Here is a 15,778-nt window from a genome sequence, read left to right on the forward strand (position 1 = left end):
GTTTATCCATAACTATATCAAAGTTAAATTCTTCCCCTTCTTGGAAAGTAAAAGCATTGAAATCTTTCCCCATAGAGTATAAAAGAGAATTAACTTGTACTTCACCACTCTCCTTGTTCAGTTTGGATGCAATCCTGAACCGCTGAAACCGCTGACGCCATGTGGGCCAAGCTGCAGGCTGAGAGAAGTCAAAAGGCTCAGGTGGGGTAAACTTTGACATTGCAATCGATCAGGAACAGAAGCGCAGTCCAGAACTTCTGACACCATGTCATGAGATGCAGGACATATGCAGGACACAGCAATGATGGCACAACTCTATTTTATTGCAGAGCATATTAATACACATCTAGTCAGGTTGATTGTACTAAACTAACTGCGACACAGACACCGGACCTAAGTCCCGCCCACAAACTAGTGACATCACATCCTGCTCTCATCACAGTAACATTTTATAAAATCTTAAAAAATGACAAATGAAGGACTCACTATACACTTGCTGTAGTCACTGTTTTATTGAGTTCCGATAAATAAAAGAATTATATTTATTTCTCCAACATTGGTGTGTCCGGTCCACGGCGTCATCCATAACTTGTGGGAATATTCTCCTCCCCAACAGGAAATGGCAAAGAGCACAGCAAAAGCTGTCCATATAGTCCCTCCTAGGCTCCGCCCACCCCAGTCATTCTCTTTGCCGCTGAACAAGCAGCATCTCCACGGAGATGGTGAAGAGTATGTGGTGTTTAGTTGTAGTTTTTTATTCTACTATCAAGAGTTTGTTATTTTAAAATAGTGCTGGTATGTACTATTTACTCTGAAACAGAAAAGGATGAAGAGTTCTGTTTGTGAGAGGAGTATGATTTTAGCAGCAGTAACTAAAATCGTTTTCTGTTCCCACACAGGACTGTTGAGATGAGATAACTTCAGTTGGGGGGAACAGTTGGCAGACTTTTCTGCTTAAGGTATGACTAGCCATATTTCTAACAAGACTGTGTAATGCTGGAAGGCTGTCATTTTCCCCTCATGGGGACCGGTAAGCCATTTTCTTTCTGTCTCAAACAGAATAAAGGGCTTAATATGGTCTATAAAACTGGTAGACACTTTTATGGGCTAGATCGATTGCTTTATTTGGGCATTTTATACAGTTTGGTGTTGAAATTCACACTTTATATCTTTGGGGAACGTTTTTTTGCATCAGGCACTGGTTTAGACACCTTCCCAGTCAGGAAGGGCCTTCTCTGTAGTAGGCAGAGCCTCATTTTCGCGCCATTACTGCGCGGTTACTTTGGAGAGCAGTACATGCAGCTGCATGTGTGTGGGTCTGGAAGTAGTTGAAAAAGTTCTTAGAAGGCTTCATTTGGTATCGTATACCCCCCTGGGTTTGGTAAAGTCGCAGCAAAGGCTGGAGCTGGGACTGTAGAGGGGTTAAAACCGTAAACGGCTCCGGTTTCCTCATTTTAAGGGTTAAATTTGGGGTGCAATGCTTTGAATGCTTTAAGACACTGGTGAAAATTTGGTTAAAATTGAACAATTCCTTCATAGTTTTTCACATATTCAGTAATAAAGTGTGCCCTGTTTAAAATTTAAAGAGACAGTAACGGTTTTGTTTTAAAACGGTTTTTGTACTTTATTGACAAGTTTAAGCCTGTTTAACATGTCTGTGCCTTCAGATAGACTATGTTCTGTATGTATGGAAGCCAATGTGTCTCCCCCTTCAAATATGTGTGATAATTGTGCCATAGCGTCCAAACAAATTAAGGACAGTACTGCCGCAGATAGTAAAGTTGCCCAAGATGATTCATCAGATGGAGTAGACATAGTTCTACATCATCTCCTTCTGTGTCTACACCAGTTTTGCCCACGCAGGAGACCCCTAGTACTTCTAGCGCGCCAATGCTTGTTACTATGCAACAATTGACGGCAGTAATGGATAACTCCATAGCAAATATTTTATCCAAGATGCCTGCATTTCAGAGAGAGCGCGATTGCTCTGTTTTAAACACTGTAGAGCAGGAGGGCGCTGATGATAATTGCTCTGTCATACCCTCACACCAATCTTTAGTGGCCATGAGGGAGGTTTTGTCAGATGCGGAAATTTCTGATTCAGGTAGAATTTCTCAACAGGCAGAACCTGATGTTGTGACATTTAAATTTAAATTAGAGCATCTCCGCGCACTGCTTAAGGAGGTGCTATCTACTCTGTATGATTGTGACAACCTGGTCATTCCAGAAAAATTGTGCAAGATGGACAAGTTCTTACAGGTTCCGGTGCACCCCGACGCTTTTTCTATACCCAAGCGGGTGGCGGACATAGTGAATAAGGAGTGGGAGAAGCCCGGCATACCTTTTGTCCCCCCTCCTATATTTAAGAAATTATTTCCTATGGTCGACCCCAGAAAGGACTTATGGCAGACAGTCCCTAAGGTCGAGGGGGCAGTTTCTACACTAGCCAAGCGCACTACTATTCCTATTGAGGATAATTGTGCTTTCAAAGATCCTATGGATAAAAAATTGGATGGTTTGCTTAAAAAGATTTTTGTACAGCAAGGTTACCTCCTGCAATCCTATTTCGTGCATTATTCCTGTCACTACAGCAGCGTGGTTCTGGTTCGAGGAACTAGAAAAGTCGCTCAGTAGAGAGACTCCGTATGAGGAGGTTATGGACAGAATTCACGCACTTAAGTTAGCTAATTCCTTTATTTTAGATGCCGCTTTGCAGTTAGCTAGATTAGCGGCGAAAAATTCAGGGTTTGCAATTGTGGCGCGCAGAGCGCTCTGGCTAAAGTCTTGGTCAGCGGATGTATCTTCCAAGACAAAATTGCTTAATATCCCTTTCAAAGGTAAAACCCTTTTTGGGCCAGAATTGAAAGAGATTATCTCAGACATCACTGGGGGTAAGGGCCATGCCCTCCCACAAGATAGGCCTTTCAAGGCCAAGAATAAGTCTAATTTTCGTTCCTTTCGCAATTTCAGGAACGGACCAGCCTCCAACTCTGCAGCCTCTAGACAAGAGGGTAATGCTTCGCAAACCAAACCAGCTTGGAAACCGATGCAAGGCTGGAACAAGGGTAAGCAGGCCAAGAAGCCTGCTGCTGCTACCAAAACAGCATGAAGGAGTAGCCCCCGATCTGGGACCGGATCTAGTAGGGGGCAGACTCTCTCTCTTCGCTCAGGCTTGGGCAAGAGATGTTCAGGATCCCTGGGCACTAGAAATAGTTTCTCAGGGTTATCTTCTGGAATTCAAGGAACTACCCCCAAGGGGAAGGTTCCACATGTCTCGCTTATCTTCAAACCAAATAAAGAGACAGGCATTCTTACATTGTGTAGAAGACCTGTTAATAATGGGAGTGATACACCCAGTTCCAACTGTGGAACAAGGACTGGGGTTTTACTCAAATCTGTTTGTAGTTCCCAAAAAAGAGGGAACCTTCAGACCAATTCTGGATTTAAAGATTCTAAACAAATTTCTCAGAGTGCCATTTTTCAAAATGGAAACTATTCGAGCGATTTTACCTACAATCCAGGAGGGTCAATTTATGACTACCGTGGATCTAAAGGATGCGTATCTACATATTCCTATCCACAAAGATCATCATCAGTTCCTAAGGTTCGCCTTTCTGGACAAACATTACCAGTTTGTGGCTCTCCCATTCGGGCTAGCCACTGCTCCAAGGATTTTCACAAAGGTGCTCGGGTCCCTTCTAGCGGTTCTAAGACCAAGGGGCATTGCAGTGGCACCTTACTTGGACGACATTCTGATACAAGTGTCGTCTCTTTCAAAGGCAAAGGCTCACACAGACATCGTTCTGGCCTTTCTCAGATCTCACGGGTGGAAGGTGAACATAGAAAAAAGTTCCCTGTTTCCGTCGACAAGAGTTCCTTTCTTGGGGACAATAATAGATTCTTTAGAAATGAAGATTTTCCTGACAGATGTCAGAAAGTCAAAACTTCTAAACGCTTGTCAAGTTCTTCACTCTGTTCCACGACCTGCCATAGCTCAGTGCATGGAAGTAGTAGGGTTGATGGTTGCAGCAATGGACATAGTTCCTTTTGCGTGAATTCATCTAAGACCATTACAACTGTGCATGCTGAAACAGTGGAATGGGGACTATACAGACTTGTCTCCAGTGATTCAAGTAGATCAGAAGACCAGAGACTCACTCCGTTGGTGGCTAACCCAGGATCACCTGTCCCAGGGAATGAGCTTCCGCAGACCAGAGTGGGTTATCGTCACGACCGACGCCAGTCAAATGGGCTGGGGCACGGTCTGGGACTCCCTGAAAGCTCAGGGTCTATGGTCTCGGGAAGAGTTTCTTCTCCCGATAAACATTCTGGAACTGAGAGCGATATTCAATACTCTCAGGGCTTGGCCTCAACTAGCAAAGGCCAGATTCATAAGATTCCAATCAGACAACATGACGACTGTTGCTTACATCAATCATCAGGGGGGAACAAGGAGTTCCCTGGCAATGAGAGAAGTGACCAAAATCATAAAATGGGCGGAGGATCACTCCTGCCACCTATCTGCGATCCACATCCCAGGAGTGGAAAACTGGGAGGCGGATTACCTGAGTCGTCAGACATTCCATCCGGGGGAGTGGGAGCTCCACCCGGAGATTTTTGCCCAGTTGTCCCAATTATGGGGCATTCCAGACATGGATCTCATGGCGTCTCGTCAGAACTTCAAGGTTCCTTGCTACGGGTCCAGATCCAGGGATCCCAAGGCGACTCTAGTGGATGCATTAGTAGCGCCTTGGACCTTCAACCTAGCTTATGTGTTTCCACCGTTTCCTCTCATTCCCAGGCTGGTAGCCAGGATCAAACAGGAGAGGGCCTCAGTGATCTTGATAGCTCCTGCGTGGCCACGCAGGACTTGGTATGCAGACCTGGTGAATGTCATCAGCTCCACCATGGAAGCTACCTTTGAGACAGGATCTTCTAGTACAGGGTCCATTCGAACATCCAAATCTAGTTTCTCTCCAGCTGACGGCTTGGAAATTGAACGCTTGAATTTATCTAAGCGTGGGTTTTCGGATTCTGTGATAGATACTCTGGTACAAGCCAGAAAACCTGTAACTAGAAAAATTTACCATAAAATATGGAAAAGATATATCTGTTGGTGTGAATCCAAAGGATTCTCATGGAGTAAGTTTAAAATTCCTAGGATCCTTTCCTTTCTACAAGAAGGTTTGGATAAGGGATTATCAGCGAGTTCTCTAAAAGGACAGATTTCTGCTTTATCTGTCTTGTTACACAAACGACTGGCAGCTGTGCCAGATGTTCAAGCTTTTGTTCAGGCTTTGGTCAGGATCAAGCCTGTTTACAGACCTTTGACTCCTCCCTGGAGTCTGAATTTAGTTCTTTCAGTTCTTCAAGGGGTTCCGTTTGAACCTCTACATTCAAAATGTTATCTTGGAAAGTTCTGTTTTTGGTTGCTATTTCTTCTGCTAGAAGAGTTTCTGAGTTATCTGCTCTGCAGTGTAATCCGCCCTATCTGGTGTTCCATTCAGATAAGGTTGTTTTGCGTACTAAACCTGGTTTCCTTCCAAAGGTTGTTTCCAACAAGAATATTAACCAGGAAATAGTTGTGCCTTCTTTGTGTCCGAATCCAGTTTCAAAGAAGGAACGTTTGTTACATAATTTAGATGTAGTACGTGCTTTAAAGTTCTATTTAGAAGCAACAAAGGATTTCAGACAAACGTCTTCTCTGTTTGTCGTTTATTCTGGCAAGAGGAGAGGTCAAAAAGCTACTGCTACCTCTCTTTCCTTTTGGCTGAAAAGCATCATCCGATTGGCTTACGAGACTGCCGGACGGCAGCCTCCCGAACGAATCACAGCTCACTCTACTAGGGTTGTGGCTTCCACATGGGCCTTCAAGAACGAGGCTTCTGTTGATCAGATATGTAAGGCAGCGACTTGGTCTTCCCTGCACACTTTTGCCAAATTCTACAAATTTGATACTTTTGCTTCTTCTGAGGCTATTTTTGGGAGAAAGGTTTTGCAAGCCGTGGTGCCTTCTGTTTAGGTAACCTGATTGGCTCCCTCCCTTCATCCGTGTCCTAAAGCTTTGGTATTGGTTCCCACAAGTTATGGATGACGCCGTGGACCGGACACACCAATGTTAGAGAAAACAGAATTTATGCTTACCTGATAAATTACTTTCTCCAACGTTGTGTATCCGGTCCACGTCCCGCCCTGGTTTTTTAATCAGGTTTGATAAATTTCTTTCTTTAACTACAGTCACCACGGCACCCTATGGTTTCTCCTTTTTTTCTCCTGTCCGTCGGTCGAATGACTGGGGTGGGCGGAGCCTAGGAGGGACTATATGGACAGCTTTTGCTGTGCTCTTTGCCATTTCCTGTTGGGGAGGAGAATATTCCCACAAGTTATGGATGACGCCGTGGACCGGACACACCGTTGGAGAAAGTAATTTATCAGGTAAGCATAAATTCTGTTTTTTAATTAGTCTATTAAAAACTGAGAAAAGAAAAAATCTCTCAGATATTGAGGCTGTATAAGATAAAAGATCTAAAATAGAATATAAAATAATGTGTTTTTATTCTGGGTCTGGGTTTTCTGGCTTGATCTAACTCGTATAAAGTATGAAAAAGTCAGAACCCAGACAATAATATAGATAGAAATATTTTTTTATTTTTTTTAAACGATGGGTAAGAATAAAAAATGCTTAAATTGATGCTCAAGATAAAAAATGGAACTATGTTTTAAAAAACGGATATTAAACAATGATGATAAATCTATCAAATGCCACTGGTACTAAGTCCCACTAAACTGAATGCGTGACAGTTTTATATTTCAAAACTGTAAACAATTAATGAAACTGTTCTCTTTTAATCTTTCAAAAAAATCACTTACGGAAACAGAAACGGTTCTAAAAATGGGACTATCCTTTGCCCCAATGTTAGGTCCCAACCCATTCACTTTGTTTATAGATATAAACAAATTCATAAGAAAAATGACTTTTTACAAAGAGATTTTTCAAAAGAGCAGCAAAAAACAAAAAAAAATATATAAAAACTGTGAGGATTGAGAACCCAAACAAGGATGAAATCACATTAACCCAAGGAGATGGGTAGGCTTTTCAGACTTTTCTGGACCTTGAGTACACAACGGAATCCACAATAGATTTTGAGATTGAACATAGCAATTTCAAACCAAAATCAATCTTTTATCCCGCTCGTTCAAAAGGTAAATTCATAAATTTATTTAAAGATCTAGTCTTGAATGACTTGGACAAATTGTGTGAAACATAGTATCAAGAAAAATAATCTCAGTATTAAAGAAAAGAAAGCACTGAAAATACTCAGCGAAGACTCATCAATAATATTCAGAGAGGCGTATAAAGGTGGACCAATTATCATTCAAGACAGAGAAGCATATATAGGGGAGGTGACTCGTCTTCTTTCAGACAAGACAACATATGAAATATTGGAAAAATACCCCACAGAAAAATTCTTAATGAAATACAATGTCCTTCTGAACAGAGCTTTAAAGAACAAAATATGCTTTAAAATAGAAAATCCTACAATGTCAACGTTTTACCACCTACCCAAAATACATAAGGATAAAAGAAATCCACCAGGCAGGCCAATTATATCGGGCATAGGAAATGTAACCAATAATATTTAACAATATGTTGATTATTTCCTTCAACCGCTATTTCCGAAACTAAGATCATATATAAGAGACACTCCTCATTTACTTACAAAATTAGACACAATCAAATGGGAAGATGACTATGCCTTTGCCACACTTGATGTATCAGCCCTGTACCCATCCATCCCTCACAAAAAAGGAATAGAGGCAATTGAATACTCTTTAAGGAACAATATCAACAAAAAACAAATCTGTTTAAGTGATTCAATCGAATTCATCCTTGCAAAAAATTACTTCTCCTTTGAAGATACAATCTTCATCCAAAAAACAGGTACTGCTGTGGGGACTAAGTTCGCAAATCTAGATATGGGCATGTTTGATGACATGGCAAAAGAATCGTTTTACTGATATTATACACTGATAAAGATTCATTGACGATATCCTAATAATTTGGAAGGGAGATACATCCGTATTTAATGAATTTGTAGATATGATTAACCAGACCAATTTCAATTTAAGATTTGCAAAGGAGTGGAATCAATAACAAATACACTTCTTAGACATCACCATGTTCATTAAGGATGATAAAATCGGCACAAAATTATTTACAAAGGAAACCGACACAAACGGGTTATTTACACGCAAAAAGCGGACACCATCCGAAATGGATAAAAATATACCCTCTGGACAATTTCAATTATTTATTGATTAGACATATATACACACACACATATACACACACATCTAGTTGTATAGAAAAAAATTAAAGAGATGTCGATATGTGACTCAAAGACTTGACTTATAAAATAGAATAGTATGGGATTGTACAATGAAATATGATCTGTATCTCTTTCATGGCTCTGTTTTATCTATGGACATGTCTGCTTCCCTGGGTTGGTTACACCTGTGACTCTATTTACTTCAAAAGTTAGAAGGTAAAAGCTGAAGAGGAGAGATCTCATAAGAGAAAGTGTTTATAATCTTTATTCAGAGTGAGGTAAATAATGTTGGAAAGAACCAGCTTCATAGCAACATATTTAAAGGGATTTGAAACCCCCAAATGGTTTGTGATTTAGAGCATACAATAAAAAAAAAAAACAGAAAGTTCCAATTTACTTATCAAATGTGCCATGGTATTATTTGCTAAAGAGCTACCTAGCTAGGTGTCTGGAACACTACATGGCAGAATAGAGTGCTACCATCTAGTGCTCTTGCAAAACTGCTGCCAAATAGTGTTCCATACATGTGCATGCTCCTGAGCTTACGTCCATGCTTTTTAACAAAAAAATACAGAGAATGAAGAACATTTCATAATAGAAATAAAGTAGACAGTTGCTTAATATTATATGCTCTATCTGAATCATGAAAGAAAATCCTTTAAAGGGACAATTTACACCAAATGTTCATATAACTTCATGTACTACACTCTAAAGAAGAATATGTACAGATACTGATATAAAAACCCTTTTAAAAACATACTTAAAAGCTCCCAATTTAGCACTGTTGATGAGGTTAGGCTGGGACACCCACTGAAATGGGCTGAAAAAGCAGGAACAGCAGACACTCCCCTGCATCTGAAAAGACCCATTACACATACAGGAGTCTGTAGACATCTGTATACATCTAAAACTTTTTGGTGCTTTGTTAGGAGTCTGAAAATCAGCATAATGTTATTTAAAAATAAGCAAAGTTATAATTTTTTATTTTTTTTATTTGAAGTTTACATAAAACATAATTGCCAATACATTAGATAAAGCTATTAATGCAGTCTATCTTCTAGCTTGCACAGCATATGAACAGGACAAGCAAAGAAATATCTTGTCTTGATAGATTTTTTTTTTATTTTTTTTTAAGTGGATGATTCTTTTTTTCTGTAGGAAGTCTTCAAACACCTGTTGGATAGTGATGGGTCACACACAAGGTGCAGTGTTTTCTCCAGGACCTATTAAATGGGCACACCACCTGTGTGATTTTCCTGACCACCTGGCTAAAATGAAAGCCAATATTTAAGCTAAACTTGGATAATATTTTTTAATGTTTGTTTGCACTATTTATTTTAAATCCCAGAAAATATAACATTTCACCGTATTACACTGCCACCACCTGGCTGGTAATATTTTCTGTAGAAATCACTGCTGTAGTTTAGTTTTGTAGTGTATCCAGTTTATAAAAAAGTGATTAGTTTGAGGGGATTCCTTATTTACCAAGTGCAGTTCTTTAATGGGACACTCAAGTCAAAATTAAACTTTCTTTCATGTAAGTGGCAAGAGTCCATGAGCTAGTGACGTATAGGATATACATTCATACCTGGAGGGGGCAAAGTTTCCAAACCTCAAAATGACTATAAATACACCTCCCACCTCACTCATACTTCAGGTTTTACAAACTTTGCCTTCGTTGGAAGATGGTGAAGCAAGTTGTGCTTGATTTCTTCTGTGAAAGGCGCTTCTAAGCATTTTGAAGCCCAGTTCCTCTCAAAGTACAGCGTTTGTCTGAGGGATGTGAAGGGAGTATTTGCCTAATGATGCCATGTTTTCACCTATTGGAAATTAATTCTAAGGCTCTCTGTAAATTCGGTCGTGGGGATTCATCTGCCACCTCACTTTACAGATCTACATTATACTCCTCTACCATTACCTCTGCTGATATGTTTCAGTACTGGTTTGGCTGTCTGCTATATGTGGATAGGTGTCTTCAGGTATGTGTGTGTGTATATAATATGTATATAATATGTATATAATATATATGTGTATATATATGTGTGTGTGTGTATATATATATATATATATATATATATATATATATATATATATATATATACTTTTTTTTTTTAACACTCTCAGCTATGTTTGGCACTTTATATTTTTAAAGTTTTATTGCATATATTCAGATAGAGCATGTAATTTTAAACAACTTTCTAATTTACTTCCATTAACAAAATGTGGTCATTTTATATTTACATGTTTTGAGTCTCTAGCTCCTTCTGAGCATCTGCAAGAATATTCATAGAGTATATTTATCTGCATTTGTGATTGGCTGATTGCTGTCACATGATACAAGGGGAGTGACAATAGACATAACTTTAAAATTTGTCAGAAAAAAATCTTCTACTCATTTGAAGTTCAGATCAGTGTTATTGCATTGTCTTTTTATCATGCATTTACTGGCCCTTTAAATTTGAAAACAGCTAGCACGATGATGTGATTGATTGAAGTCTTTACTGTTGTATATCCACCTTACCCTCTGAGGATGTCCTTGGTAGTTGGGTAGTATCTATGCATGTCATATTGAAGAAACATCCATTTGGAGCATAAGAGGTATGAAATTAGATTTGATGCAATTATGAAATTTGATGGGTATGTTCTTAGCGGTCAATATTTCCTGCATATAATCTATAAGGGATATTATTTCAGGTCTGTTAATTGGTATAGAATGATCAAGTCCCCATCTTTGTCTAGTAGACAGTTGAAATGTAGCACTTTAGTAGCTATTTTGTTCTACAACTCTGTGTTCAATTAACCAGTTTGCTTTTTCTTTTCTGAAATGAAAGGTCCATAATAGTAAAAAAAAAATAAAAAAAAATGACATGCTCTAATTTGTTATCGCATGTAATTGTAAGACTATCAACACTGCAGTACTGTGTGTTTAACCCCCGCAAAGGTGTTAAACACACAGTAGATGTACCACTTTGGACCTGCAAAGCACTGCTGGTCTCGAGCAGAAACCACTGCTTATTCATTAAACATAGATGCCTACCTTACCTGGTCTGACCAATAGGGAGCCACTTGCATGTGATATCTGACGTTCTAGGCATGAGCGTGCCTATTACACTCACTCACACGTGCAAACAACCATCAGTTGATTGAAATTGTTGCACATTAAATGCTGTGTCTGCTGTAGCCAGACTCATGGTCTATCATTCAGAGATGCATTCTTCTGAATGTAAACCAGGATATTCATTTTTTCATATATGTAAACAATGGGGTTTGAGTGTGAAACTTGAAGGCAGAATTGAAAGAGTTAACTAAGGTTGTAAAGTATCACACAAGTATTATTATTTGTGTGTATATATTATATTAGGATTTATGATCCCTGAATGAATTAGAGGCTGTACGTGTATAAGACGCCATTGCCTGCATCTTGTGCTAGAGATGCCCTCTTGGGAATGCATGCCCAGTGAGCAGCATCCCTATTTCCTGAAGATATTAGTGATGCTAGTTTCTAGGGAATACATACAGGTTGGAACATGCAGTTTGTTTAGAGACGGCTAATTACAGCATTACCCCAAGGTTGTTTAAATCTTCCATTGGGGAAGGAGCAGAACAGGTGCAAGATGAGGTCTGTTAATGTAAAACTCACCCTGCTTATTCAGTAACTAAATTGTTGTAAAAAATAATGTGCCTGCTTTCAAGAATCATTTAGAATCCTAGCTTCTCCAAACTGGTTGCCCAAAATAGTGTTTATCCTCATCTCTGCTCCCTGTCATCAGCCTTAAAGGGCCAGTCTACTGTATAATTGTTGTTTATAAAGAAGATAATCCCATTGCCTATTCCCCAGTTATGCATAACCAACACTGTTATGCTTTAATGTACTTTTTTTACCTTTGTGATTACTTTGTACCTAAGCCTCTGCCGACTGTCCCCTTATTTCAGTTCTTTTCACCTACTTGCATTTTATCCAATCAGTCCTGATTCATAAATATCTCCACCGGAGAGAGCACAATGTTACCTATATGACGCACCTGAACTAGCTATGAAAAATTGTCAAAATGCTTTGAGTTAAGAGGCAACGTTCAAGGGCTTAGAAATTGGCATATGAGCCTACCTAGGTTTAGCTTTCAACAAAGAATACCAAAAGAACAAGCACATTTGATGATAAAAGCTGAATCATGAAAGTTTAATTTTGACTAGACTGTCCCTTTAAACACGAAATACATTTTATTGAGTTTATTCCATGTAGTTGTAAGTGCTGACATGTGCAGCAACTCTCCAGATTCTTGCAGAAAAACCTAGGTTCCATAACGGCGGCACCCATAATTGAAGGAGGGTGCATTAAATGTATTTAGTGTTAAATGTATTGTATACAAACTGTACTACAGACTTTTTTTTTTTTTTTAAGGGACAGTAAACCTAAAAAATGTTATATCATTCTGCACATAGCACTAAAATAATGTTATATAATTCTGCACTATCATTATTAAACCTTTTTTTCCATTTTAATTTTTTAAAAATATGCCTGTTTTACAGACCCGCTCTCTGCTGAGCGGGTCTGTTTTTTTTACTCAGCACATCGGGCCAGCATTAAGTGAAGCTCGCTCCCACTGTCAGACAGAGCAGGAGCGAGCTGCACTTAGTCTTATGGCACGGTCGGGCCGGGCTGTGACTATACAGCTGGCCCGATGCGCTGAGTAAAAAAAACAGACCCGCTCAAAAAAGGTTCTATAATGATAACACTAAAATAATGTTATATAATTCTGCACTATGTGCAGAATTATATAACATTATTTTTTTAGGTTTACTGACACTTTAAATAAAATACAATTTTTGGTAAACCATTTTGTTAAGATTTGTGATGCATCTTAATGCAATTTTTTTCCTTCGTATTTGTGTGAATGGTTCAATTATTAGTTTTGTATGATTTTTAATTTACGATTTTCTCTGTGCACTTTTGTAATGTATCATCTCATTTCCATATGAAAATGCAGTATATGCCCTTTAGCAAGACCCACTGTATTTAGGGTAAAAAGTGGATTTCTAGAATTACAACAAGGAAATAGGACTGGCGAGCACTCTTCTAGAATCTCACCACCCCAGAGAGCGTTATAGCATCGGCCCCTCAATGTGTCCTGAGGATTGGATTGAACACTGCTCTCACACCCTGTATAACCGAAAACCAGTGTGTCTGTAGGGTTTGAGGGTGTTTGTCCCCTCATTCAGGCCATCCTGCCACTCAGCACTTAAATTATACTTGAAATGCTTTAGTATTTAGGTCACTTTCTTTCAAGTTTGACTAGAAACATTTTTGCCTTTTTTTTCCGCCAATTTTTTGTTTTGTTACCAAAATAGTGTGCAATTTGTATTTCCATCAGATAGTCACAATAGACTGCTGGTGATATTGGCATTACGAGAATGTATAAATATTAAATAGACACGGGTTAACTGTACGGAATTAAGCCACGTCCCACATAATTATGTCACTACCAAGCTGTTTCTATCCAATGAATTGAACTTTTATTTTTGCTTTTCCTATTCTCTCCCTCCCTTCTGTCATTTTGAATTAATCACAGGTACTCCCTAAACAGGGAAGCGACTACGTTTGTAGATAAAATGCATGTAATTGCAGTTCCTGAACAGGACTTTGCCTTTTCAGTAGTTATCTGTGGTCAGTAATGGGCAAATTACACAAATCAGACCATGGCTTTTTTTTTATTATGGTGATTGCAGATTAGGTGATACTGAACAACTTGAAATCCTTTTCATTATATTCTGCAAGGTTTTGGCTAGTATAGAAGTTATACATTTTATTTCCTGCTAGGACTCGACTTATCAAGCTACGGCGTGCAGGGGTGTACATATGTTGCCTGGGGTATGTTTTCTTGATTTGGTAAATTTAAAGGGAACATTTATTTTAGAACGTTTTTTTGGTTCTGTATTATATCCTTTGTTAAAAGATTTTTAACAATATTTTTTTTTTCTTCTTCTTTTTGTATTATGGATCAGGAGGCTGTGCAGGATGTTACCTGTAGCTTATGTGTTTTGACACCCAGGTGGAACCCCCACTACCTTTTTGTTCATGTATTGAAAGAACTTTAGCTTATAGAAATAGACTTTTTGACCCTGAACTATCATTAGCTAAGGTGGATGCTGTTCAGTAGCCTCCTGTTTCAGATGTGTCGCAGCTTTCTCCTCAAGCGTCCCAATCCTATTCATCTGCACATACAGTGCCCTGCGTTTCCTCTCATGCTCCGTCTGGAGTTATTTTGCAAGATATTACTGCCCAGGTATCTTCTGTGGTATCTGAGGCGCTGTCTGCTTTTCCCATGCTGCAGGGAAAATGGAAATTTTAAAGAAACAGTAAGTAAGGTTTCTGATCCTGAAGTGGCTAATCAAAGTATTTCCTCTCAGAAGTCTGAGGATGAAGATTCTTCGGGTGCATCTTAGGGTGAAATTTCATATTCAGGCAGTATAATTCCTTCTACTGATGCTGAAGTTGTGTGGAAGGCTTGCTCAACTAAGAATTGGCTTAAACATTTTTTTTGTACCTCTGATTTCGCAAATGCTATTAAATGTACAAATTGGTTTGAACTTCATGTCTCCAAGGATGTTGCTGTTAAGGCACTGCCACAGCTTTCTCCTTTTATGTTCCAAGCCTATATGGCATCACATGCAGTGCCCTGTGGTTCCTCTCAATCTCCTTGAGGAGTGTATTTGCTTACAGAAGTTGCAAGCTCAGGTATCTTCTGCGGTATCTGTGGCTTGGTCTGTTTTCCTTTGCTTCAGGGAAAAGGCAAGAGGACATTTTAAGTCTCGGATAAGAGGGTTTGTGCTCCACATTGCTGCTACGCAGGTTTGTCTTCTTCCAAGAAGGGGGGAGGATTTGTCGGTAGTTTCTGAGGCTGAAATCTCCGATCTGGACAGTATAATTCCTTCATCTGTTACTGAAGTGGTATCCTTCAGTTGTTTGCTTCAAAGCCTCTTATATTATCAGGAGGTCTTGGCTGACTGGATGACACCGATCCCTATCGTTGTCTTTCTTTTGGAGTTTTAAGAACTTTATCAGTTATATATTTTTCTTTCCTCTCTGGAAGGGTTCTAGATGTGCTGTGAGATATTAACAGGATTGTTATAGAGAATCTGGGGATATTTTTCCCTGTCTCGCGTCCTTTTTAGGATTTTCTGTCGCTGTCTCTCTTGAAATGCACGGTGTCTTTAGTAGAAGGGAACTTTCTACTTTTAATCCGATAACTTAGATCTCTGCAGAGATAATCTAGTTTTCTTTCTGATATCGGTAAGAAGCTGCAGGTTTAATTGTTCATTTAGAGCAATGTCTTGTCTTATTAGACTTGCTGTACTAGCCGCCGGGCATTGTGGCTGAAATTTATGGTCTGCTGAGAAGCCTACCTGTGGTTTAGTGGTACAGTCTAGGCTTTATAGTTCTGCAGTTGCAG

At 39.2% G+C, this 15,778-nt stretch overlaps 1 protein-coding gene across 1 annotated transcript in view; it reads left to right on the forward strand.

Annotated features, from left to right (window-relative positions):
• HS6ST1 (heparan sulfate 6-O-sulfotransferase 1) overlaps window positions 1-15,778 on the forward strand; it is a 249,272-nt gene that overhangs the window by 79,673 nt on the left and 153,821 nt on the right. The gene's annotated exons all lie outside the window — the stretch shown is intronic.

This window comes from Bombina bombina, chromosome 4 (genome assembly GCF_027579735.1).
Source record: "Bombina bombina isolate aBomBom1 chromosome 4, aBomBom1.pri, whole genome shotgun sequence".
NCBI lineage: Eukaryota > Metazoa > Chordata > Amphibia > Anura > Bombinatoridae > Bombina > Bombina bombina.